Genomic DNA, 23,959 nt, shown 5'->3' on the forward strand with positions numbered 1-23,959 from the left:
GGTTACCTTTGAACTACTTATGAAAAATGGGGGCAGAGGGTGCGTACTTGCTGAATAAATTAACTGTCTTAACGTAATTCTAATGGGAATATTTACCCTACTTAGGAGACCAAACTTCTCAGGCATTTCATTACCATTCATTTAGATATAAATACCTGTAATACTACTTATAAACCATTCTTATCTCTTCATTAATAAGAGCTTCTTAAGAGCCATTATGAGATAAAATAGTCTTGGCCAGCTCACATCGCTGTATGTCGCTGTAATTAATAAAAGGGTACATCTTTATGAATAGTCTATAATTCAGGCTCTTCCATAATTAGACTGAAATGAAGTTTTATTATATTTCAATTTCATTTTCTATAATAGTGGATAAATGTAAGCCTACCCCAGCGCAGACCTGGGGTGTCTTTCACCCAGATAAGCCTCTGTTTTTATGAGCAGTGTAAAGATGTACCGAGAGCTGATTTCTTCAAAACAAGCACTGTGAAACAAATGTCTGATTCTTTGGCCAGCGTGCATTAGTGGCAAAACAAACAGGCCATTCTATCTGTGGCAAAGAATGAGATTGCAAAGTCAATGAGGAACAAGGCGCATTGTCAGCTGGTCTACATTGTAAAACCAAAGGCACAAAAGCGCTGTTAACACATGAAAAAGCCAAAGTTTCACGGTTCTCAGTGAACTTCAATGGTTGGTGGGATCATCCTGAATTTAAGTTGACTTGTCTCTATTTAGTTTCCATATTTTCCTTACCAGAGGACACGTTTCCCTTTCTGATCATGATCTACTCAGCAGTATTATTGGGTACTGGCCTCTTTTTCTCTCTGTATCTCTCAATTTGTTGCTCTTAAAATTATAGCCTGTGTGTATTCAGGACAGCTAAAAAAAAGTCAACATGTTTGAAACGCAAGCGAACAAATTCACTGCAAATATTTTCATGAGTGCGGGTTTTTCTTTGGGCATGTGGTAATATTTGAAATATATTAAACACAACTAAAGAATCGCATTGGAATTTTGCAAGCATTTCCATGACCTAACCCTGTAATGCTAATGCCTTTAAACTATGAGGAATTTTGAAACCACCGTTATCCAATGTCATGTGAGACGAATTTTTTTTTTTTTTTTATTTCGTCATTTTTAGCCAGCGGGGAGGGCAGGAGACGGTCCACGCTGTGGCCAAAAAAAAGGGTGCGGTTCCTTTTCTTGCCGTTTTGATGGTGTGGGAGATGATGGTGTAGGGAGAACAAGCAGGAATCTGCGGAGAAGTTTTACTTCGACCCTTTTCCCCTGCTGTTTCTGATGAATGATAACAAAACAAGATCTAGGCTGGAGGACAAAAATCTCCTTAAATATCTAGCCCTATCCATGCTGAATAAAATAGTCTTGTTTCTGTGCATCTGCATCATGCTATCTGCTGCCATATTAACTCTTAATTCATGTGTTTTTCCCTTGAAGGGTAGGAGGAAAGAGGCAAAAAAAAAAAAAAAAAAAATCGAACTGCCTAGTAGTTGTAGCTTATAGACAAGACTTGATAAGCCCCAGAAGCCACTAATTAGAAGGTGCGTGCTAATTAGGAGACTGTGACAGCCTTCTCCCCTTTCCTTGCTGGCTGTCATTGGGTGCATCCTACAAGGTCCCCAATCAAATGTCCCTTCTTGGAAAGTCATTCCCTACCCTGTCCCCCATCCCCACTGCCCCAGAGAGCCACTCTCACTCTCCCTGACCACTGTGACCCCCTCTCATGTCCTTGAAGTTGACCTTGTTGTTGTTGAGTCTGGCTTGAACGTGAGCCAGCTGAGCCCAGGTGCCAGGCTAACCCCTGTTTCTAGCTCAGCACCCAGAACGGCGTCTGGGTACTCGCCTAGGGTCTGTTGACGGATTGACCAAATAAATAAATGATCCAAGAGCAGTTCCTAAGAAAATTTAAGGGCCTTAATTTTCCATCCTCCAGAGTGAACTGAAAATCAATTTACCTAAGCTGCAGTGAAACTTGATGTGTTCAAGGAGCACTGTCTTGTGATCAACTTTCTCTCCTCCATCCACTGTCCACGCCTGCTACTGGTCACTGCTGCAGAGAGTCACGTGGGGGAGGATGGAGGACAGAAGGATTGGGGTGGTGACACTCTGAGCTTGCGCCTAAGCTCTGGGGATCGAGGTGGAAACGGATGGAGACTCCACCACAGGAGCGCATCCACTCAGGCAGGGGGAGGGGGCCAGGCCGTGTGTTGGGTGTGGAGCCCTTAGTGTTAGACTAAGGAGACTCAGTCTTCTCTCATTTCTCCTTCCACCAGCACCCTTTCAGAAGATGACGTCAGTGGAAAATGACTCCATAATACATGCCACTTATAGTAGCATCCCCACAGACCCAAGCTTAACTGTACTCGAGCTGTCAATCAAATAACACAAAGGTGAAAAAAAAAACAAGTTCTGCTATTCTGTGCTTTTTTAACAACACTTAGGTGCCCCACCCCAGGGGCTCCAGGGACCAGGGAAATTCCTATTTCTTATTATGTTTACTGGAATGAATGATCCTCTTCTAGACCTTAAAGTCCTTGGGAACTGGGAATGTCATATACATTTCTATGTTCCCCGCGGGGTCCGGCACAAGCACCAGGCCAGGCACCAGGCTGTATCCTGCAAAATCAAAAGCTCACGGTCAGGATTGTGTTTTTGGGTAGAAGACGGCAGGAAGCAAGCCTGTTGATGTTACTATTGTCTAACTGAGGGGCGTGGATGTAATATCCCCCTGAGCTGATCAAGGGGCCTCATCCTGGTTGGCCTGACCCACCCCAGGGAGCCAACAAGGGCCCTGTAGAGAGGTGGCCCCACAGGGCACAGGCTATGTCTCAGTTGGCTGATGGACCCTGAAGAATGAAGGAACTTTACCTACGTGCCTGCTCCCCGCTCTTTCCTATCTCCAAACACCCCAAAGCACAAGGAGGACCATAAGAAAATGCCTTTTAGGTTTCCAAGGATACTTTTCGTAATCGAAGTCTCTGGAGGTCCAGGAAAGTGGGTGGTTTTGCTAAAGTCCTACCCATTTCACTGCAGCCAACCCTGGGTAGAGAAAGACACACCTTCTCCAGGTTGTGGGAACGCAGGCCTTTCCTGGTAGCTCCAGCAGGCATCGGAAGTGTCCTGAATCAGGCAGTTTCCTTTCTGTGGAGCCCCGTGTGTGTGCACAATAAGAGCTCATTTCCTCCTATTGGCTTTTGTTTAAATGGTTGCCTTTGATATGGGATGTGTTCCATTCTCCTTCAAAATTATCTAAATCCAGGCATCCTTCTCGACTCAGGAGCCACTCCAGTTGGAGTCAGGCCTAACTGGTTTAACTCTAATGGGCTTTCCCTCCCTCCTGCCTTAGATTAAGCAGTTAAGTGCCTGGGGCCCTTAATCCAAACAGAGTTACAGTTAGGGTTCTCCATTGTGCGCGCGAGTGCATGTATTTTCAAGATAGGCATGCGCGTGTATGTCTTAACACCTCAGTGCAATTGCTAGCTACCAATCCTCCTCGTTTTGCTTGCTTTCTATAGCATCTGCGGACAGGCACACAGTTGGGTTTTAATCAGTACATTCTGAATGGAGGGAATGAGTCTTTTGAAAATGATTCACAATGAATTTGAAGATTTGCAGATATACCGAGCTGAAGCTAAGCCTTTTCTATCCCAGAGTATCATAAAATTCTCTTTGCACTCCAATTCCTGTTTTTGAATTTCTTTTTCACTTTTCTGTTATTTCTCCCTGTGTGTCGATCAAATGGACTCTGTACCACACTTCTTTCCTCCTGTTTGTGTGTGACCCAGATCTCATGACCTAGAGCACCAGCAAGCATCTAACTTGTGAAAATACTTCTGCTGTTGATGGATTCTAAGTGGGAAAAAAAAAAGGACACGTGACATTGAGCCTTGCAACACAGGCAACTGGGTTACTACATCCAGGAAGGAAGGAGCACATGGTTGCAGGAAACACCTTGGAGCAGTCCTTGCTTATTTATTCCCTAAGCAACAAAGAGTCAACCTTTCCTCAGGGACCAAAGGGCCAGAATGGACTGGCAGATGTCAGGAGTGTAACCGGGCCTCAGAGGAAATTCATTCATTCATTCATTCATTCATTTCCAAAAGTTTAAGTTCAGGAATTTAGTCTCCACGTGAGCCAGTTACCATCTGCTTCAATGACCTAAAAGCAGCCTGAGTGGAGACAGAATCAACTTTATCTTTGCCAAAACAGCTCAAGGCACGGGCAACCACAGAGCTGGGCTAAGGGCTCCACTTTCACACACACGCTGCATGAAACTTCTTGAAAGTGGCTCAGTCCTCCTGTTTTCAAAAGCAACAGCATTCCTTCAGTCTAGGGTAACATGCTCCAGTGTCTCACCATCCTTACCAAATATAAGCCTTCCCCAAAGTCCGGTATAGCATTATTTTGTAAACTATAAAGACTTCTTGAATTTTGCTGAGAAAACAGTGCAGTCTGTGAGGGATAACAAGACTTTAAGAAATTGCAGAAATAGTCCTGGTGAAGCCCCTGCCCTTTCTGGAATTGTCTAGAGGTTATGTAGCATTAATTGGAGATTAGTCCTCAGTAGCTTCACGTTCACCCAGAGAAAGATACCCAAATATTCTGTATTGAGTGTTTATTCTGTGCCGTAGGGAAAGTTCTTTATATGGGTAATTTCATGCAATCCTAACCACCACCTCAAGAAGTATTACTACCCTCATTTTAAAGACGAGAAAGCTGAGATTCAAATACATTTTGTAATTTGCTTGAAGTTGCGCATCTAGTCTGTGGCCCCGCCGTAATCTGAATGCAGGGTTTGAATTGTCTCTTAACCTCCGTGCCAGGAGGTCTGTCAGTCATTTGTGTTCAGATCACTCTGTGGTTTTACAATAAATGCAGATTCCTGGGCCCTGCCCCAGACGTCCCAGGTCAGAATCTCAGAGGCCGAGGCCTAGGAATCTGTCATCTGTTTTAGTTTTTTAACAAGCTTCCCAAGAGTTTGTGCAGCCAATGAAACCAGGGTTTGGAGCAACTGGTAAGGGCTTTTGAAATGGGTTCAGAAAGAAAACACAACTTCTTTCTTCTCCTGAGGTTAGAGTTGGGTGGGGCAGCGAATGTAGTGCAGACATACGACCTTGTCCCAGTGGCTACAAGAGCTCATTGTGGCCCGGACTGTGGGCATGTTTCTTTTTTACTTAGTTTTCAAGTGGCCCCCAAGTGCAAATAAATAGGCCAGTCCATTTTGTGAGATGTGCTGTACGTTTTGTGCAGCTAAGCATAACCAGAAGTATCTGTCCTACAGCAGCTGAGCAACTAAAACCTATTTGCAAAGTCAGGGCACTCCAGATAACTCCCCAGTTGATACATTTCACCCTTCGTCTCTCGCTGCCCGTTTTCTTCATCAGCAAAACTTCTTCTGTGAAGTTTCAGTGAAAAAAGAGCCCTAGCTGAAGGGGTCAAGGTTTAGCTGGCCCCTCTCCAGTACTAAACGACAACTTCATACAAACGTGCACAATCTCTGGGGGGAAATGCCTTCTCTCTGTGTCTGTGATAGAAACTGCTGGGTGTATTTGGGTGGATGATGGACTATGTATTTCTGTAACTATGACTCGTGGCTAATAATCATCTCTAGAAAGGCCTGCCTCGATTATAAAATATTTTAATCATTCAATCGTGTCCCATAAACATTTATCGAACACCTACTTCTTACCAGACATTGGTTCAAGTTTAAATTGCACAAGGATTACTAAAATAAGGGGCTTTAAAGATATTCCACATGTGATATCTCTATTGACAGATTGTTACTTCAGGAAAGAGTGCTAGGCCCACGGATCGTCTTTTTGCTGAACCCAGTGAGATGAAGGAAAAAGCTAAGGAGAATGAGTAAATAACAAAGCAACAACTGAATAACACTGGTGCAGCACTTCAGAAAGAAGTGGCAGTCACTGCATTTTAGTTAAGCCTGCAGTAACGCAAAGCTCATCTTTAATTAATAATTGCGGATCAATGCCGTATATTGGCCTCACCCCACGATGGTTATTTTGAATAGAGCAGGATTCATTTCATGACAAAGGCCTCTCGGAGTCTCCCTGGAGAAGCATTTAGACCTCAACTTACACCTTCCTTCAAATATGTCTGACGTTTTCCCCCCTTCCTTTTACAGCAGAATCAGACCTGTTCCCTACAGATTTTCACAAATGATTTCTCCCTGGTGGTCTCAGCCCATCTATCCCCCTGCAGCCTTCTCGGGCTTCAAGCAGCACCAGGTGCCAACAGCCAGCCCAGCCCACCTTCCGACAAACCTACACAGTCTTATCTTCACCCTGCTTCTCCTCCACTTACTTCCTCTCCTTTGATTGCCCTAAATACTCCACACCCCCTCCCTGAAGATTTCGGCTTTCCACTCTCCCGGTACCTGGCTGTTCAGCTGCCCAGTCACCACTCTCTGGCATTATTTTCCATTATCACCCGGTTTTAGGAAACCGTAATTCAAAACACATTCATACTGTACCATTGATCGGTGTTATTTCTAGGACGTAGTAAGTCCCCTACACACGAACCTTCAAGTTGCGAACTTTCAAAGATGCGAACGTGTGCGCCGTCAGCGTCAGGCGTGAGCGACATCGCAGCTCGCCCTCCATCTCCTGTTGCTGAGGATCCTTCAGCTCTACCGTCTCCCCCCTCCTCTCCCTCCTCCAGTCAGTAACTCTTCTTGCCTGTTCCCTCGATGCCAGCCCTTGTACCCCAATTGTTGTACCGTACTACTGCACTTTTCAAGGTGCTGTACTGTAAGATTTTAAATGTTTTATTTTTTTGTGTTTGTTTGTTCTTTATGTATTATTTGTGTGAAAAGTATTATAAACCTGTTACAGTACAGTACTATATAGCCAATCGTGTTAGTTGGGTACCCAGGCTAACTTTGTTGGACTTAACGAATGTGCTCTCAGAGCGGAGCTCGTTCGTATGTAGGGGACTTACTGGAGTGAATAGACTGATCTCTTCTCACAGACCCAAAGGCAAAGGGAGACACCCTGAGGCCCACACACCTGTTCCAAGGAGCACCTGCCCTCTGAAATGCTGTTGACGTTGGATTTCTTTGCCAGCGGGAGTGTGCCTAGGAAATCCCGTTAAATGTAAACCTTCCCCAAGCCTGTGCCATCGACCATCTTCTAGATGACACTTGCTTCCTTAGGGATCTCAACGCCTTTTATGAGTGCAGATACCGCTCCTCTGTGGATGCATCCCAAATGTACATTGAGCTCTGCACTCCACAGAAGCCACGACCCACACTTCCACGAGGACATTCCAACTTCACTTCAAGCTTCTGATGACCGGAACCAATCTGATTCCCTCCCCCACGCCTTCTGGGGAGCTTCTGTCATTGGCATCATGAATGTTCCTGCAACCTCACTTCATGGACTCCCCCCTTTTCCCTCGGCTTCCACAAGTCCTGCCCACGATCTTAGGACGCTGCCGCTGTACCGGTGCATCGCCTCCTGCGACGTTGCGTCGCCACTATTCCAGCTCACGCCTCCGTGACTCCTGGGTGCCTGTGGTTCTCGGCTCTAAACTGCGCTCACAGAATTATCTCCCTCAGGTAGTGTCTGACGCCATCACTCATCTGCTCACAAACATTTGGTGGCTCTCTGCTGCACTCTGAATAGAGTTCAAAACCTATAGCTTGGCATTCAGGGTCCTCCAAGCATTTTAGCTCTGCCCCTGAGAGTACTCCCTAGACTCTGCCCCCTGCTCTGCGGACACCTGCACGGGTGCCCCCAAGTGCATGCACCGTGGTCCTGCCTGGCCTTCACACGCTGGGTCAGAGGCTGTATCTTCCAGGAAGCCCTCCTTGCCTCACCTGGACAGCAGTTAACCTTCTGCAAAGACACCTTACACCCCCCTTGTGGCACGGATTACCTTCACCAGGGCGATTTATTTGTACATTTTATCTGTTATTCTAGAGCATAAATTCCATGAGAAAAAGGAAATGAGGAAAACTGAAGACCGTGACCTTTCACACAGCATTCTTTTTCTCCGCAAACTTTTCTGTAGCCAAGAAAACTTCACTAAGTAGAACACATTTGCTCTGGCCAAGCAGGTGAAGATAAAATTAACAATGATTCTGTCTCTCCCACGGACACTGGGGCTTTCACAGTGTGCAGGGCACTTCCGGTACCTTGTTTCACCAAATCATCACAAAAATCCCGAGACGTGTCACGATGATCTTGCTTTTTGCCAGCCAGGAGATCAAAGTCCCAAGTGTCTTGGTAACTTTCGTTCATCCTAAGCGGGGGAGGCCAGGATTCAATCCATGTCAACAACGCGCAAGCTGTGGCTTCTGGCCATCCTCAGCCACCCCTATTTATCTTTTGAGACCTGCAGTCCCCCGAAAGGGCAAAGGGCACGCTCATCTGTGGTCTCCAGGGTGTCCCTTCCTCCCACTAGTCTTGACTGCCAAATAGGATAAAAAAGAACCCCAAAACCTTTTAAGCAAAACTTTCATGTGTTTGTAAAACATAACAACAGGGAGAGAAAAGTAGATGGTTTGTACACCATGACCAAGTGGCCTTATTATTACTATCATGATTACCATCATCATTATTATTTAACACCGATGACTTCCTTTCAAGTTTGCATTTGAAGCGTTAACTTCCACTGGCCCGGGGGCAGGACGTTATAGGGCTTCATGGTTCCTGTTATTAGTGGGAATGGAGCCCCACTTCGGAAGCCCGGAAGTTTAGGAGAGAAACAGATAAGGTGGGGAGACGTGAGTGGAAATAAAAGACGGAAACAGGGGTACCTCCTGACTCGTTCTTCGTTTATCTGATAACAGGCAGTACCCGGCGGCCAGCTACATTTAAACATTTTTTCTTACAGGCAGGAAAGACTAAAAGACCTAGCGCCTTATCCTAAGTGTCCAGCTCGCTGGATTCCACCAAGCGAACACAGTGGGTAACCCACACCCAGACGGAGAGGTCACGTCTTAGCAGGACCCTGGCTGCCCCTCCGGCGTCTCTCTGGGTCATAACCTCCCTTTCCGCAAAGGGTGAGCCCTCTCCTTAGCTAGCCACTACGTCTAACCAGCTGGCTCCAGTTGAAGTTAACCCTTTGTTCTGGCCAGGACAGCGTGTGTGTTTTGAGAAAACTTTTCTGGCAGCAACTGCTATTTCAAAGCGGAAAAAAAAAAAAAAAGTGTGTGTGAGGGAGTAGTTTTGTGTGTAGGAGAAAAGTGTTTCTAATTTTCCATCCTGAAGATGTGAGGGGAAGAAGGGAGATGTGAAGGAGGGAAATAAGTCAGTAAACGCAGCCTCGCTCTGCTTTCCCCATTAGAAGCTGGAAGCATTCCAGCGACATGCCATTTTGAGAAAGGAAGCAAAGGGAATCGCCCTTCCCTACCTGCCTCAGCTTGGCTGGAGCAGGCCGGCTCCTTCTTCCCAAGCCTCCGGATATGGGGCTAGGTCTCTGATTATTATTTCATAGCACAGTGTTCAGTAGAACCCTGATACCGTACTGAACATATGGTTTTGATTTCTTTTTTCTTTTTTTCGGTTTTGAACCAGAGAGCAAGATGGAGAGTGTCACAACCCTAACTCCAGGATTTGCTGGTCTTGCCAAACTGTAAGGTGAAACTAACTCCAGACCGATGCCCATCCTGCTGTAGCAGCTGCGGTGGGTCGGGGCGGGGGGGGCACCCACTGAGGACCAGGGGCTAAAACGCGGCGGCACTGACCCCGGACTGCTGACCTGACAAAACACGCAGGCCCTGTCCGAGCTTCTCTGTTACTTTCCGCACTCATTCTCAAGCTGGAAGGAAGGGATCAGAACGTCAAATAAAAACCCACAGCCGTGGGCTTCCCCGGTGGCGCAGTGGTTGAGAGTCCGCCTGCCAATGCAGGGGACACGGGTTCGTGCCCCGGTAAGGGAAGATCCCACATGCCGCGGAGCGGCTGGGCGCGTGAGCCATGGCCGCTAAGCCTGCGCGTCCGGAGCCTGTGCTCCGCAACGGGAGAGGCCACAACAGTGAGAGGCCCGCGTACCGCAAAAAAAAAAAAAAAAAAAAAAAAAAAAAAAATCCACAGCCGCAGAACAATTAACTCAGGACGCAGCATGTATCTGGCTAAGGGGACGATTATTAACTCGGGGATCCACAATGTTTGAACCACAACCATCTCCAACTTCACCTCTTGGGTTGTCAGCCCGGCATTGTTTCCCCAAATCATCACTCCTCTCAATTATTTTTTCTGATCAATTATTTAGTGTGGTCTGGGTTATATGACATCAATTTTACCCTGAGGGGGAAAAAGTTTCTTGCTCCCTAGTGGTCAGCTGGAAAATTTGTAGGTTTAATTAAAAAGGCAAATTTTCAACAAGGCGAAGAGTGCTGGCTGGGTTTAGAGGACATTAGTGAAACTAGCAGTAAGGAAAAAAAAAAAGGCAGTGTTGTGATAGAGTAGGGGGGCCTGGGGACCTTCAGGTTAATTATTAACCTGGGAATTTTCCTAAGAAAAACTGGAGGGCTTATCTCAAGTTTTAAAGCCTTAGAACAGGCTTTCTCTAGATGAAACCTGGCCAGTCGGGAAATGGTTTACCAGCCTTCCCTGCCTCCCTTTGTTTGTTCAGGGAGGCCCTGAGTAGGCCCGGGCAGAGCTGAGGGAGAAAATCCTTCCTGGTTTCTTTCTCCCACTCAGAGGAAGGAGGGCAGGTTAGTGCAGCCTGCTGTAGACTGGAGCTGGGATTAATTAGTTCCTTCGGTGACCTTGGCATCTCCTGATGGCAGAGTGTGTCTCTAAGCTGCTGAGGACTGTGCTGAGAGCCGCAGAGAAACTCTGGAAGACTCAGAGCTACTGCTAAAACGATTGCCCTTCTGTGTGCCAGAAGACAAATGCAACAAAACAAAAGGAAACCCAAAGCACGTACTTCACCTCTGAAAGTGCCTTAGCGGGGTATTCAAGTTGTGTGAACATTATCATTGATCTGTCTTTCTATCATCTATCAATCAATCTACATCTGTGTATATATACTAATCTATATAGCTATCTATTTGTGTATACATTTATCTATATCTTTACCTATCTCTATCTGTATATATAAATATTAATCTGTATCTATAACCATCTATTTATACAGTAATCTAAATCTAAATCTATCTATAGGTGTATCTTTATTAATCTCTATCTGAGTGTATTATATAGATACATATATATTAATCTATATCTATATAGTTATCTATTTCTTATCTATCTCCCATCTATCTATCCATCTATCTATCTATCTGTCTATCTATGGGTGGTTTTGCAAGTCAATGCCCAGGAACTTGCCAGGCACTTCCAGAGGTGCCTAGAGCCTACTGTTGGAACGGAAGACAATTTTCAACCCTTCCGTGCAGTTGGGGAAGCTGTCTGTCCCTCCCCCGCTTCACCTCCATCCATCACCTTTTCCCCACTGTGCTCAGGCCTGAACAGAGCTGAGGGAAAATGGAGAGCCCCACCCCCTTCTCTACCACAGCTGGTTCAAGGTTCAAGTACAATACCAATATGGGTCAGCAATGCAGCAAAGCTGCCAGAAAAACTGTGTATCTTCGGTTGCATAAATAAAGTTCTCTTTCCCGAAAACGACAGGCAATGCCCGCTGCTCCTATCAGAGGAAGCTTGTTTGCTGTCTTTAAATATGTGAAGGGGCTCGTCTGCCGAAGGGGCAGTTGACTTGCTTAGGGTCAATCCAAAGGCCTGAACGAGGGCTGAGCACTGAAGGTCATGGGGAGTCACATGTCGTTTCAGCACAGGGGAGAATTTCATAACAAAGCGCTATGGTTTGCTTGCATCGTGGGGACGTGACTGGCCGGCACATAGAGACGGATGAACCCCTGTTAGAGTCTGCTTGGCAGGACCGTGGCAGAGGGTAGACGCGAATTGTGCCAGCTAGTCCCGCCAATTCCTTCCATCTTGGGATTCCCTTCTGCTTTTCATCGCACACTTGTGGGTTTCGTCAGTTGGGTGGCTCTCGGAGGGGCGATCAGAATCTGGTGGGGTGGGCAAAGCTCCTCTGCCGACCCCGATGTCTCCCCACAGCTCACCCTCCTGATACCTGAGCACCCAGAGGAGCAGAGACGCGCAGCAGGTCACAGGAAGCAAAGAGTTAAAAAGGCCAAAGCTCTGCTGGGTCCCGGCAGCCCCAGAGGCAGCTGAGTCCCTTTGAGCCTGCCTCTTAATTGCAGCTTAGCTGCAATAGGGAACTTTGAAGAAAAGAAACAGGGAAACTCTGGAGATAGGGTTTGTTTTGTTTCCTGAGGGGACGGTCTTTGTGGTGGATGCCAGGAAGCTGATACTTCAGGGTTCAAGTGATGGGCTTCCTCAGGGGCAAATAAAGAGTCCTTTCTACCAGCTAAGAGTCGGGTGTGACTAGAACCCCAGAGACATGGGGCATCTGTGTGCCATTTAGGAGGGGTGCCAGGTACAGCCTTGGCAGAGAGAAGAGAACCCGGGGAGAGAGGTCATGGGTCAGCTCAGGAGCCAGCAGAGTAAGGGAGAAGGAGAGCCTGCAGTGCCACGATGGCCAGGAGATGCAGCCCGAGAGGTGGAACACGTGCCCCCACCAGAGAACGGGTGACACGCGTGAGTGTAAACAGCCCTGCACGAGAACAGGGAAGTCGATGGCAAGGAAAGGGGATTTCTAAGTCCTCCTAGAGGGTAGCAAACCACAGCCACACAGAGCATCTCACTTTCACACAGGCCTCACAGCTGATAATGAGCGTGTTATCAATTGAAAGTATCTAGAAGGCACCTCGGACGAGATCTTTCTTTAAGCATCTTCCTGCGCACCTGGACACACACACACACAGACACACGCACACAGACACAGAGGAGATTCAGGAGTAAGGAAAAGGCCCACTAATCACAACAAATGATGAAGATGATGCTCTAGCTGTCCCTGGAGATTTCCCAGGTCCCTTTGTGAGGAGGAACTCACGGCTAAAACTGAACTCATGCCTGCCCAGGCTGCCAGGAATTGCTTGTTTGTGTTCTATTTAACTGTTTAGTGAATTCTGCTAACAGTACGTGCAAATGAGAGAGAACTTTTCCCGAAGCAAACCCCTTTTTTTGCTACCCCCAAGTAAGCACCGTTGGAAAAGGTCTGGGTGTTCGGAGACCTGCTAACTGGAGTTTCACCCCCTGCTCTGTGTCACTTGTTCATATGTGACCTTGGCAAGGAACTCAGACTCCTGGGACTTTATTTTCTTTGTAGAAAGATTTAACTGAGTTGATGTACATAAAGCTCTCAGCAGAGGGCTTGGCATATAGTAGACACTCAATAAATACTTGTTTCCTTTCAGTCCTAAAAGGTTATTGGTAAATTAAAAATGCATCAAAATACCGGTCGTCTTGTGTGTGGGCTAAAAGGGCATCTGGGCAGGGAAGACTTTCTCTAAATCCGGTTAGCGGGACCCCTGGTTCTAAGGAGAGAGGGGGCCACATGCTGGACATACAGAAAAATGAAGTTCTCGAGGGCAGGGAAGGCAGACGGACATGAAACAAGATCTAAGACTGTCCACAGTTTCACTGAAGCCACCACCTGCGACAGCTGTCGTTTCTCTTAACGTCTTCACTCATAGCATGAGACTTTAAAACTAGCATGTTTAAACAAATGTGATTTTAATTGCACATAACACTTCCTCTGCACTCTTCCTATTCTTTGGAGGGAATGAGGGGAGAATGAGAGCATCCTAAGGGAAATGCTGGGTTTGTCAGAGTTCCCCGAAGTAACCCGCTGAGGCTGTCAGACTCACAGGCTCCAGCTCCGACCACTGTCTAGAGGGAAAAGTCTATGGCCGATTTTGAACACATATATTTGGTAGGAAAAGATATCTCTGGAGCAGATGTGGAAACAGACACACTAGCCTTCCCTGGAGGCAGTGAGCAAATCTTTTTGGGAATTGGTGAGAGTCTGTGTCCGCAGAGAAAACGGCCATCGCGGGCACGGGGCGCCATCCACAGACCTGCTGCTGTGGCCACGGAGCTGCTGGAAACTGCTGGAAGGCTCACCTTCGTGGCCTCCACCACAGCAGCTTCGGTGCAAGGCTTGCAGGATAAGTCGGCTCGACCTCTGCTCCACTCTTGGGCCCGGGAAGCCTGGAAAGGCCTCCTGGATGGAGGAAGCCGGTCCTGGCCCTCAGCCCCACAGAGCCTCCTTTAGAATCATCTCAGACCCGGAGGCCCACCGCCGTCTACGTTCACGCCAGCAAAGCCTCCAGGGCAAGCAACAAGCATCATCTTCATCCCGGAGGAATGCAGAATCTCGGACCCCGCTCCTCATCTACCGAGTCAAGACCCTACAGTTTGAATTCGATCCCCAGTGGTCTGCTGTGCACACAAAAGTGTGAGGAGTGCTGTTCTGGCTTGCTCACTGTAGGCATGAGGGTACTTTCTCATTTCCTTCAGAGTAGTCCTTACAGCTGGGTTCAGCTGACGCCTGCTAGAGCCAGCAATGAACGAACCCTAGGTCTTTGACAACAGGTCAAAGGCCTGTTCCTAGGTCTCTGACAACAGCAAGATCTCCAATCACTCTGGAATGACTGTCCTAACCACTTATACCCTCAAAATGTATATTTTGAGATACAGATGCATACATCTTGATCAACAATTATTGTTGGTTTTAAATGCTTTCTTTTGGTTATTAGTGAAGAGTTACTTTTTAAATAGTCAAATATCTATATCTGTATCTACATGAAAGATCCAGGTAGGAAGTTCTCCTTATCCACCGATACTCTGTGGCTCTCACCATGGCATTGAGTTGATAGTGGCCTCCACGAGGACCACGGGCTGAGCACTCATGTCAGAGAGGGTAAGCCCCGGCAGAACAATGCAGCACAGGAGCCATGGAGGCCGTGGTATGGTGCGCAACAGTCTTGGTTACGTATTTTTTGATTGACAGTTTTGCTCCTTTGTGGGTTTTCGTTTTCCTGATTCCTTGCTAGCTCTTATTCTCTCTGGGCCCGGGCAGTCTTCCCTAAGGCTCATCCTTGGTCATCTCCCCATCTCCATTTATGTTCCCTTCTTCTTGGAGGCAGTAAGCACTCCTGGCCTTAACAATGGCTTCAACACAGGTGTGTCTCAGTTTACATTTGCAGCCTGGTGCCTAAGCTGTTCTCCATTTCATGTTGTCAGATGTCTACGGATGACCCACTTCGATGACCCATCGTTAGCTAAAACACCATTACCAGGACTCAAAACTCAAAACTCATCCTCCCTCCCTCCCCTGACCCCATTCCCATGATGGGCCCCTTTTTCCATCTACCCCTATTTTCTGTTAGGGTCCCACAGATATTTCTCCTGCTAGAAACTCCAGTGTCACTTTGGCTCTTCTGAGCTCTCACTAGCCTCTATTATTTTTCCTTCAAGACATCTTTTAGATTTGCCCTTATCTCCTCCATCCTCACTCGGCCATTCTAAGCCAACTCCTTCCCACACGGTGCCTGAAATATTGCAAAAGTTTTCCGGCCAGTGGCATCACTTGTTACAAATTTTCTAACCTCTAACCTGATCTCACAAGTTCAATTCAATCCTTATAAAGCATTAGACGTGATGCTGTAGGTAACAAGTTAAACTCTTCCACATGGCTCTTTAGTTCTCCCATATTCACACTCCCCCACTCTGTCTAAACTTATTTCCACACTGAAAAAATGCTTCTTTTCCAGCATTTAATCCCTATTCTTCAAAGTTCCACACTGGCCTCTACATTACATCATGCTGTTCCTCCCTTCTAGAGATAATCTTCCTTCCTCTATTTTTGACTATTGTCCTCTCCAAACTTTTTAGATCATATATCCCCATCAGAAAAATACTTTCATGCAGGAACAACCATTATAAGATTAGTTACTTATTTATAAATGTTATACTTGCATAACAATATGCTACATACATTATCACACATGTGAAACGTGACATTTTTAAAGGACGGGTTAAATAACATATAAGATGTAATTTCAACTATTTCCTTTCCTCACGGAGATGATGGCCTTGCCCTAGGCTTGGGGTGTAAACATCCCATTGTAGAAACACTGATCTAGAGACAGTACATCCATAGAGAGCTAGAGGAAGTATCTCTTCCTCTTCGAAGCCTTATCTAGTACTCCAACCCAAAAGGAGTTCCACTTTCCTGAACTCCCAGAGCACTGAAAACTACAAGCAGTAAATCACTGACATAATATATACTTCACCAATACTTTTAAGTTGATTAGGTGAGGCTCGTATTTAGGATGCCCGAAATAGATAGATTTTTAAAAAGTAATTCAATATCTTAATCAAAAACATACTGTCTTCCCAAAATTGCTTGGGTTGAGCTCTAGTCCAGTATGCAACATCCATTGCAAGAAAACCCCAAGTCAGGCTGCAGTGTCATTTCATTTAAAGACTGTTTGATCTCATTGAATATCATATGCACAGATTCCCACAGTTTTGAGGACCAGCTTTTCCGCTGTTTGGCTACTGAGATTTTTAACCCATTGCTTAACCTCACTCAAATTGGGTTTTTATTTAATTTATCAGATGGGGACACACAGGGGGCTTTGTGGCCATTAAAAGAAATGATAAGCATAAAAACAGAAATGATATATGAAGTAAGATGCTAGTGTTATTACATTCAGCATTTATGTATCATAATGTAAACTCTATAAAGCACATCTGAGATTTCTAAAATAATCGGCCTCCTACCTTCACCTTGAGCTTTCTTTCTGCAAATAAATTATTTTTATTTCCTCTATTTTATTTGCTCAGCTGAAAACATGGTGCTGCCTCCCTATAGGAGTTGGAGGTATGATCGGGCCTGAGTTTAAATCCTGGCTCTGCCAGATACCAGCTGTGGGATCACGGGTGTGTTCCGGAAACTTTCAGAACTTCTATTGGCCAGCGTTAACTTTGCGGGGAAAACATTAACTTCATGAAGTCCTTTTAAGTTTCGAAATACACAAGATATGTGTGTTAAGCACCTAGCTTATAACACATGCCACTAAAATATTAATTTCTGCCCTAACCCCTTTAACAGGCTTAAGAGAACTCAGTGAGGTGCTCTCATGGGCAAATGGACTACTTTGAATTTTGGGTTCATTGTTGACTATGGTTTTTCCCTGACCTGTGAGCCTTTTACAACCATTTATGAATGTTATGTTCTAGAAGCACCTCCTTGCCAGTCATAGCCAGACTCACGTTGCCACTGTGTGCCTGGGTTGGGGCATGAAACTAGTGTAGGTTTTGTCTCCTAATGACTTCTGAGCAGTCAGAGCTGGGAAAGCGAAGCCAACCAACCTCTCCTGCTCTGCTGCCACATCCGGACTGCCTACTGTACTAGTTTTGAAGTGTAGTTGTCCAAGAAAGCATCTGGGGACAGGAGAAGGTGACACGCATACTTGTAACCTGGAGCACTTGTGTCTCCTGGTTTTCTAAATTCAAATCCAACACTGAAAAAAATCAATGAATAAAAGTTTTTAAAATCCGGTTTACAACTCATCTCCGCTAGAAGCTTTACCTAGTACATCCTCACAGGCATGCTCTAATCTTAGGCTCCCAGTTTTTAACCCACTGTTTGAACTGTTAATTGAGATAAAGTCTGTGAAAGCCCTCTGTAGAGGGTACAGAACTATACATATGCTAATTATCCTTCTGATGGCATTTGTGTGCTGAGCTGCTCTTATCTTGTTTGTGAGTGTCTTGTGCCCCAGCTAGTGTGGATTGCAAACTGCTCAGGCCCAGGGACCTGCAGCGTCTTCCATGCCTCCTGCCTCCTTCTGCTGTCTTCTGAGATGGCTCACTCCCCCAGAGCTCTTCTCTGGCAACCAGCTCGCCTCGATGCTCCTAGACCTTAGAACCTGCCCATCTGCCTGCCAGGACCCATCGCTGAAAAGAATTCTTGAGGCTCCCTTACACCCTCAGTCTCCTCTCCCAGCTCTTCCCAAACTTGTGGCTTGTCTGTGCCCAGAGAACACACATTAATTTTGATGTCAGGGTGAAAAACAAAGCAAAACAAAAACGTTGTGTTTAAAAAGGGAAATAGATTTTTTTTTAAGTAACTGTGCTTTTAAAAAAGAGTTGTGTGTGTGGGGGTGGTGGAGCTTAACCCTCCAGGGTCAGGAATCAGGTTTCCTTGCTGGGATGGGGACGGTGAGATCTCAGCCACCCCGAGGCTCAGAAGTGTGGGAGAGGGTCTAGGATTTCCTTTTGCTGATTGATGGCTAAGATCCTTTTGGACGATGCACCCATATTCCCCAGTCATTTCGGGGCTGTCTCTCAGCTTGCTGAGATGGGGGGATGCTCTCCACAGCCTCATAGTTTGGATTTGTGGAGGCAGCATTCTCACACGTCTGTTGCGATCGTACATCATTATATGTTATTTAAACAGTATTATGCTGAGAAATACAGTAGAGGTGAAGAAATTACAGAGTTAAAACTCAAAATTCCTTCTCTTATACCTCCCCCAAACACCAAAACTGTCTCAAACCTACAATTAATGTTTGATGGTTAACAATGTTAAATTAATGTTAGCCAATAAAGTTATTACTAAAGTCTTTGAAACTTACAATTCCGCATTGTTTCTTTCTGTCCTACATTTTGCACATACTCAAAGTTAGCTATTAGGTAATTGACTTGTTCTAACCACATGGCAAAAGCCAGGGGAGCCAAGAGGTGTTTAATAAACACTTGTTGACTGATTGATGGAATATACCGGCCTAGGATCTCGGAGACAATGCAGTCTTTGTCAGAGCACTAATGTAAATCAGTGGGTCCACTTTTATGACCAAGCGTTTCTGCCATATTGAGGGGAGCAGGCCAGCCGAAGACTTATCCATCAGCACTGTGGATCCGGATCACAGAAGAAACCCTATGGCCTCGCCTTTCACACCTATGTTCACTCTCAGCGACAGAGCGGGGACCAGCTTCAGCTCAACGAGGCCGAGCAATTGGAGGCGTGGCCTGATGTAGACCAGCCATGACGCCACCTTGAGCCCCTTACTATGAATATGATCACAGCTGCAACTAACAGTTTGTGCACGTTAAACAAAACAAAACAAAACAACAAAAAACAACTGAGCTGAGTAAAAATCTGGAGGTCAAAAACAGTACTGCAACTAATTTACAACCCAGCTAAGTCTTCCTGCATCATTCTTCTGAAATAAAGCAAAGCATGAAGTACCAAGTTCCTTGCTCCACCCGGCAGGGGACACATGTGCCCATCTGGCTCCTTCCAGAAAGTATGCCTGGGCACAGGATATCTTTACTTCTCTTCACAGCCACTTCCTCTCTTTCTTTGCTGGGCCTTCAGGTTGGGCCTCAGGCAGGTTTTATGAGAGGAGCTAAGTGTCCTGCCCCTGTGCTGCTCTACCCCCGCGGTTCCGTGCTCACCTGGCCTGCCTTTGGACCTACAGCTTTCTCGTGACTTTGCTCCGGGCTGACATTGATGCCTCACACCTCCCTATCTTTCCATAATGCCCCTCGCCCCCCTGCCCACCTGCTCCCCAGAGATGCCAGCTTTCTCTGCCTGACACGGCAGTCACAACTGTTTCTGACCTACCAGCTCTCCTGTGCAGCTGTACCTGGAGCTACTCAAGACCCCAAACTATGTTTTCACAACCAACAGGTCCTGCAGGTGTCCCACCTCTTCGTTAATCAGAATCCTTTGCCACTTGCCACGTGGCCAGCCTCCTTCTATGTTGATAATATGTTTTGTCATCTTGGAAAATGTAAACAAATCAGTAGGCCTTCCCATTTTTTTTTTTTTTTTCTTATTGACGTCTCGTTGACATACAATACCCAGCTTTTATCGTTACCGGTAGGAAAGTGCAGGAAGAAAGGAAGAGAAAACGCATGCAAGCCTGAACCTTATCGGTCTCCCATAAAGAAATCCCTCAAACTCAACCTCTGAATCCGCTTCTCCCAATTCTTGCTTGGAAGCGTGGGTACCTGATCTTGAATCTCTGTGGCACTCCCCGAGCGGGACTGGCCATGTGATATTGATTTGTGTTTACCATAGCAACAGCAAATTAAAACAACTAGCAGAGAGAAGGCAGGCTGGTAACCAGTAACGCTGCACAACCAGTAGATTTCACAAGCGTATTTGTCTCCTTTCCTCTCATTCTCTCTCTCATTCACTCCACTTGCACACATGTAATACCAAAGTCAAAGAAAAAAGCACTAAATGCTTTGGGCACTGCAAGGCCTGTGTCTGAAGGGTCTGGTTTGCACAGTTTCTAGTATATTGCACAAGCTCAACGGAGAAAATGCACACAGCAATGCTCTGATTTCCTTGGAAATTGTATGCGTTGGTCTAAGGATAAATAGCCCTAGAAAATGTACATGAACATGAAGTAGATTGAAGGGTTCTGTATATATGACGATATATCTTAACACCCTAAGGCATTTACCAGTTTCGTTAATAGGGAGGTTTTATCCCTTTGTACTTTAACTAGTTCACTGTGTCAACAGACAAACTTTTTTTTGTTTTTTGGATGCAAGGTCAAGACCTCTCAAAATGCTAGACGTATGAAGGAAAGTGTAGCAAGTATTCAATTCTATTAAGAGAGAGAAAAATTGAGATGGGTGCTTGCTCGAGGCTACACAACACAAGCAGTCCTGAAGAGGATGCAGACAAGGACTGGGAACTCCCGAGAACTCCAAGCTGTTCTAACGGAAATTCTTTCTGAAAAGCCTCCTTATTAAAAACTAACCATCCCCTGATCGCAACGACCAAGGTTGCCACTTGTGACACGGGATGAACAGCCTGCAGTACTGGACTGCCCTTCCTTGGGTCCATCTGCACGAGGACACGGTGCTCTTTCTATCAGAGCGGCTGTTCCCACCATCACGACCAGCCGTGAACTCGGTGGCATAACCTGGGTCCTAAAAAGTGGCTCTGGGGGAGCTAGGAATGGGGCCACGGGGACTGTTTGCCCAGGGGGCAGTGCTGGGCTGCACTGAGGGGAAGTGGGACCAGAAGCAGAGCCGTGCTCCACTCCCTGCCGCTTCCAGTCAGCACAGCCAGGGTCCTGCAGAAAAACCGCCCTGACCTGCCCGACATGAGGAAGCAGGTAGGAGAAGATGCCCTATTTCTGCTGGAGGTCGGTTTAGGGTTTAGAAAGGACGGGAATATGAAGACCTAACTCAAGACCTGCCAAGTGACAGTTAGAACGTTCCTAGCCAGGACATAAAAAAATATTCCTCTCCACGAGCTTGAATAAAAAACACACAGCAGAAATAGTTGGGAGATGACGTCAGAAGTTCTGGGCTAGTGTCCTGCACTTCTCCTTGAAAGTAAAAACAGTGGGTCTGGAAGAATCTACGTGGCATTGCCCTTATTTAAATGAGTACTTCTACGGCTTCTTCCAAAACAGGCAAGCTAGCTGAAGAAACTTCATCTTATGTACAGGTTATAGAACCTCTTTATCTTTTTACTTTATTATCCTCAAAATGCACATATTACTCAATTAACAAATATCTTTCCACTTAACCTTTGTCTTTTCAAAGGCCAGTGATGTTTCTTGAACAACATTCACGGTGGTGATGGTTACGCAAGTCAGATTTTTTTCTTTGCTTCAGTGCTTGCTAACTATTCTAAAAATGTTACACGTTTATTGTAAACATATGCTTCTGAGGCCTAACAAAAAAGCACAGTTTCCTCATGCCTGGCAGAAATTTAAAACGGAAAAGGGCAGAAAGAATTCTTTAACAAATATATCCTTTCCTTCTCTTGGGCCAAGTGTGTTAAAAATAAATCTCCATCATTTCTCACTGCTGCTTCTCGGCTAGAAAGTTGATATGGTTCGGCACAGTGAAAACACAGCTTTAAAAGCTAGCCTGCCCTCATTAAATTATTCTGCTGGCTGTGTGTTCTCATTAAAAATGCATAAAGATCAGATAATTGCAGTAAGCATTATTAACCCAGCTTTACTTTTGAATATAATGGTTCCACTTTTAAGCTGGAAACAAAGGCTCAGACATGCCAAAAAAAGAAATGTAAACATCGAACTACAGTATCAAAAACTTGTCAGAAAGCTACCTCTTGCTGGCGTGTTAAAAATGTGCTTTTGAAACTCAGTTAAAGCCGTGGCATTGTAGAGCTAGGTAGGTCCCTAATTTCCGATAAGTAGACGTATTTTTTGGGCTAAACGTCCAATTGATAATTATTTACCGTGAAGTTTTTTTTTTCTTTTTCTTAATTACGAGTCTGTTTTCAAATCACAGGATCGACGTAAACTTTATTTATTCGGGAGCTAACTACGACAGTATGAAAATTTTCTAGAACAAGAAAATAACAATGCTCCCAAGAATTCGAATGGTTTTTGTTGAGTAATCAATGGATCTATTCTTTGAATAAAAACTCGTTTTATGCCTCACCCCAAACAGGCAGCAGAGATTCACGCTTTGCCATTTCTCTTTCTCGAATCAAAATGTTACGTAAAACTCCAGGGTCCCCCCTGCAAGTATTACATTTGAACTAGTGGAATCCGGTTTCCCTGGCTTCCCTAAGCAACATACACGGAATGCAGCATACTGCAGCAAACTCTTTAAACATTCAGGAAAAAAAAAAAAAAAAGAAGAAGGGGGGGATGATTTCCCTACCTTGTTTAGCTCTGCCTCTCCTTTCCTTTTACAGTAACCCCAGGAACATCTGGCAAAATCAAGCGGCCGAGGCTTCTCCGCTGCATCATGAGGAAGAAATTTCCATGTAAATAGTTCTCATTCCCTGTTTATTGTACTCTGAGAGCCGTCTGCCGTATCTGGAAAATTTTGCCTTCAGATGATGAAGCAAAGACAGTCTAAACTCTGTTGCTGTAAGCTGCAGCCCTTCCTTCCGACAAATCCCTCCCAGCTGTGAGCAGCCAATCCCCAGCAAGTTCGTCAGCCCTACTCGTCTGAAACTGGCCCTAATAGGATGACTGACACAGCAACACAGCACTTGCAGTGTGTGAAAACAGTGCATCCATACTGATGAAAGAGGAATTTCCCTCTCAGAAGAAAGCAATCAGAGCACCAAGACAAAGTGGCACATAATTGGCAGAGCAGAGAGAGGGGTAGCTCCGGAAAACACCCTTTAAGACAGCCAGCCCAAAGCTTGTGGCTGCATTGTCGATACTTTGGAAAACAGAAAACTCTGCTGATTTAGGAAAAATCCAGGTTGTACATGAAACTGAAGTCGTTACCCCATTGGACAAAGCATTATATTTTTTTAAAAGGAAAACAATTCGATGTCTGCCATGGAAATTAATATACCTTACAAAACGTTTGCATATGATTTCCATTAGTGAGGAAGGATGTGTTAGCCCAAGTGCATAGTCAAAGTCAAAACACGCTTATATCCCTCGCACAGTTTTCCTGTATAACATCTGTTACTGCAGTGGTTAGTTACTGCAGCCCATATATCTTTCCTCTTAAGTTTTCAGACTCCCCGGGACTTCAATTAAGGAATTCTGAACAATAAAATTGATATCTGTACTTTACCCTTTGTGCTCTTGGCAAGATCCCCTGAGAGGATTAGGTGTGCCTTAACCTAACCTTAGCTTCCTTGGTTACCACTTGATAAATACTGTGCATTGGTCCATATTGTCATTAATGAAGCAAACAGCACAGGAGGATGTTTACTGCTGAACACACGTGGCACGTGACCCAAGGGGCACCATCAGGTGCGACTCCACAAAGGATGGTCTGGAGGTGCTGAAGTTCCCTGAGATAAAGCAGAAGAGGAATGGAAAGCTTAGTAAGGGTTACTTACTTCTTTCCCAGTCAACGGTACTCCGTTTTGAAAAAGTATAAATGGCATTTAGAAAACACAAAAAAGCATACATTTTCCTTCCACTAAACACAATATTTTGAATTAAAAAAAAACTGCGTTATGATTACATGGCTAGACCAAGGTGGGAACCAAGGCCCATTCATCTGAAAGGTTGAACCCAACGCACTGTTGTTTATAAGCGACGGCTTGA

The 23,959-nt window shown here is 45.5% G+C and overlaps 1 protein-coding gene across 5 annotated transcripts in view; it reads right to left on the bottom strand.

The window, feature by feature from the left end:
* The window catches only part of MBNL2 (muscleblind like splicing regulator 2), a 152,517-nt gene extending 129,697 nt beyond the window's left edge, over positions 1–22,820 (bottom strand). For all 5 annotated transcript variants that reach the window (XM_082675361.1, XM_082675359.1, XM_082675362.1 and 2 more), the window contains exon 1: positions 22,599–22,820. The gene's annotated coding sequence lies outside the window, so the exon portion shown is untranslated. The remainder of the gene's footprint in view (positions 1–22,598) is intronic.
* Between the last annotated feature and the right edge of the window lie 1,139 nt (positions 22,821–23,959).

This window comes from Grampus griseus (genome assembly GCF_964374135.1).
Source record: "Grampus griseus genome assembly, chromosome: 18".
NCBI classification, from domain to species: Eukaryota; Metazoa; Chordata; class Mammalia; order Artiodactyla; family Delphinidae; genus Grampus; species Grampus griseus.